This window comes from Anomaloglossus baeobatrachus, chromosome 3 (genome assembly GCF_048569485.1).
Source record: "Anomaloglossus baeobatrachus isolate aAnoBae1 chromosome 3, aAnoBae1.hap1, whole genome shotgun sequence".
NCBI classification, from domain to species: Eukaryota; Metazoa; Chordata; class Amphibia; order Anura; family Aromobatidae; genus Anomaloglossus; species Anomaloglossus baeobatrachus.
The window spans coordinates 372,551,785-372,555,953 of NC_134355.1; positions in this window are offsets into that span (position 1 = coordinate 372,551,785).

The following is a 4,169-nucleotide window of genomic DNA, read 5'->3' on the forward strand; positions in this document are numbered from 1 at the left end:
CTATATATCTATCCCTCTATCTATCTATCTATCTATCTATCTATCATCTATCTATTTTTCTATCATGTATCTATCATTATCTATATATCCCTCTATCTATATATCTATATATCCATCTATCTATCCCTCTATCTATATATCTATCCATCCATCTATCCCTATATCAAATCAAATCAAATCAAATCAAATCAAATAAGCTTTATTGGCAGGACCAAATACAAATTAGTTTTGCCAAAGCAAGTGTACATTAGGGGCTGGGGCTGTGGGGATGGGGGGTGGGGACTGTAGGAAGGATGGATGGGGCACATCCAGGGTGGGGACTGTGGGGGCACTTCTAGGATGGGGGCTATGGAAGTCCATGGCTTATGATGGGGCATATCCACGGTGGGGACTGTGGTAACGGTGGTTGGGGCATATCCAGGGTGGGGATTGGGGGGCCACATCTGGGATGGGGGGCTATGGGAGTCCATGGCTTATCATAGTTCTCTTTCTCGAAGTCTATGACATTCGCTCACATACCGCGCTGCTATCTCCACTGCGCTCTCTTCTTCCCCCAGCAGGATATATATTTTCTCTTCCTCCTTCATGGAGCTGAAATCCGGGAAGAGATGGGAGAGTCTCCTGAAGTGAGTGTCCCTCACTGCTGAGTACTTGGTGCAGTGTAGCAGGAAGTGGGTTTCATCCTCCAGGGCCTCCAGGTCACAGTGTTGGCACAGTCTGTCCTCCCTTGGCTTGTAGCTCTGCTTGTGTCGACCGGATTCGATGGCTAGACTGTGGGCACTGAGTCTATATCGGCTCAGGGTCCTGCGGTCTCTGGGGTCCGGGATTTTCTCCAGATACGGGGCCAGTCTGTAGTCTCTCTGTAGTCTCTGGTACGTGGTCAGTTTCTGTGAGGTGTTGATGTCGGTCCTCCAGTCACTGACATACCTCTCCTGGCCCTCGTCTACCATCTTCCTGATTCTGGTTCTTGTCAGGCTGCTGTGATTGGTTATTTTGTCCAGTTGGGTTTGGGAGAGCTGTGCCCGGGGTCCTGGTTCATCTGGCCCACGTATATGTATCAGAGCTTTGTGGTGATGGGAGCTTGGATTGCTGCTCTGTAGGTGAGCCTGAAATGATAGTGACCTCTTCAGAGCTGCTAGGTGTAGAGGGAATCTGCCCAGCTCAGCTCGACAGGCGCTGTTGGAGGTGCTTCGATGGACCTGGAGAAGGTGCTTACAGAATTCCAGGTGGAATATTTCTGTTGGGCTGGAATCCCACCTTGACCAATCTGGGTAAGTGTGAGGGCCCCAGACTTCGCTGCCGTACAGGAGGATTGGAGCAATGATGGAATCGAAGATTTTTAGCCAGACCCTCACTGGTGGCTTCAGATGATACAATTTCCTTCGGATGGCATAAAAGGTTTTGCAGGCCTTGTTTTTCAGGGTCTCTATGGCTTGTTTAAAGCTCCCTGACTGGTGAATTTCCAGGCCCAAGTAGGTGTATTTGTCTGTTCCTGTTAGAGTGCAGCCGTTTACGACAAATGAAGGATGCTGGTCAAATCTTTTTCTCTTCTGGAACACCATGATGTTGGTTTTCTTTAGATTGATCGGTAGTGCCCATGTGGAGCTGAATTTCTCCAAAATTTGTAGGTTGTCTTGGAGACCTTTCTCGGTTGGTGACACCAGCAGTAGGTCATCTGCATAGAGCAAGAATTTCACCTGGGCGTCATGGAGTGTGAGACCTGGAGCAGGTGAAGATTCCAGAGCAGCAGCCAGCTCATTGATGTAAATATTGAAGAGCGTTGGACTTAGGCTGCAGCCCTGTCTGACTCCTCGGCTCTGCTGGAAATAAGCCGTTCTTCTACCGTTCACACTCACGCTGCAGAGGTTCTCGGTGTAGGAGCTTTTGATGACATCGTAGGTCTTTCCTCCTATTCCGCTTTCCAGCATTTTTAAGAACAAGCCTGGGTGCCACACTGAGTCAAAGGCCTTTTTAAAGTCTACAAAGCAGGCGTATATCTTCCCATGCTTTGTATTGTGGACGTGGCTCTGAATGAGACTGTGCAGGGTGTAGATGTGGTCCGTGGTGCGGTGGTTTGGCACGAACCCTGCTTGGCTTTTGCTCAGGACATTGTGCTCGGTAAGGAAACTGATGATCCTTTTGTTTAGGATGCTGTTGAACAGTTTTCCCAAGTTACTGCTGACACATATGCCTCTGTAGTTGGCAGGTCTATATAGAATATAGAAATGTGGCACTCCTTCTATAGTCGCTGGTGCTTGGATAGGGTCCCACCCCAGATCAAAAAATTGAAAAAAATCCAGCACTCAAAGCATTCAACTGAAATTGTTTTATATTTTATTCATTGATCTGTGTAATTATTAAAGACGTTTCGGTCATCCGACCTTCATCAGTTTACACTACAATAAAAAGATACATAAAAATTTTTTAAGTATACAGAAATAATGGCATTATACAATCATGGTAACAAAAAAAGGCTGAAATATTCACCACATTATAATGCATGAACCATAAACTATGATATACAAAAAATGTCAACAAAAAGACAAAAAAACAAAAATGAAGAATCTGTCAGTTGAGCCGCTTCACTAGCAGATATACTGTCCACCTAAAGATATAATTGAAATACAGATAAAATGTAGCATAATAGAACTATTATACAACAAAAGGGGAACCAAACAGGAAACCCAAAAATTTATCCAAAAAATGTATATCTTGCTAATATAGAAGGACAAAGAGCCTAAGCACCAGCACTGAGACACTATTCTAATCTAATAAAACAGACAATGCACAGAAATGCCATGTAATGAACACTCACCAGAAAGGGCTCTGTAGAAATATATGGAAAAGCTGGACCAGAGGAAAAAGCTGCCCGTCCGGGTCTGCAGTCAATGTAATCTGACAGTCCAATGTCCAGATTTAAATAGACCGCTCAATTAGCTCATTAACAAGTTACAGAGCGTCACTTCCGGTCCGAAGACCGGAAGTGACGTCACGGAGCGTCACTTCCGGCCCGAAAACCGGAAGTGACGTCACCGGCTGGCAAAGTGTAAATCCTGATGGTTGGCAACTGTAGACATACACAGACAGCCGCTCCTCACCGCAGGACGTCACTTCCGGTCCGCAAACCGGAAGTGACGATCCTGGTTGGCAAAATGTAAACCAAATGGTTGGCAATTTAAAGACAAATTACCTAAAAGATCAAATGAAAGAAAAAATAGAAGAAATAAAATAAGAGGACTAAGGGAATGGTGTATTTATTCAGAATCAATTTAATAATTTTTTATCAACTATAATCAACCCTAGTAAAAAAAGGAAAGAAAGACAAGAAGAAAAGAGAAAAACTAAGAGGAATATACGTAAGGAAATGGAGGGGGGAGGGGAAGGGGGGAAGGGAAGGGAAAGGAAAAGGGGGTGGGCATTGGGAAGGGAAGAGGGAGGGGGGGGAAGGGGAAGTTGGAGGGAAGGGGAAAGGGAAAGGAAAGACTATGGAAAAAAGGGGATCCAGGGAAAATTAGTAATGCGTAGAAAAAACTAAAACTAGGGAAAAAGCAGAAAAAAGGATTATGTTAAGAAAGAAACAGGAAGAAGATTATAAGACAATACCTAAAGGGACCGGCCATCATCAAATCAGTGATCAACTCCTCTGAAAAAGATAATAATAAGTAGGCATAAATAAATGAAAAGCTATAAGAAACTAGAAGTATCGAAATCACGATTAAGGCCTTTGGGCTCCAAAGTCTGAAGAGTAAAAATCCAATACGCCTCCCTTTGTTTCAATTTTTTAACCCTATCACCTCCTCTTCTATTTGGCAAGACCTGCTCCAACACCTGAAACCGTAATTGACTAACACTATGTCCCTGTTTATGAAAATGAGATGGAAGAGGTAAAGTCAATCTCTCACACCTAATGGTGGATTTATGTTGTGATATACGTTCCTTAACAGTCTGGGTGGTTTCGCCTACATAGAGTAAGCCACAAGGACACTTCACTACATATACAACATAAGATGTCTCACAGGTGAAAAAACCTCTAATGGGATAACCCCGACCACTGTAGGGATGCAAAACTCTATCACCTTTCAGCACATTACTGCATTGGGCACAATTTAAACATGGAAAAGTACCACGTCTCTGGGTATAAAGATGAGTTTGAACGGGTCCAGTCACAC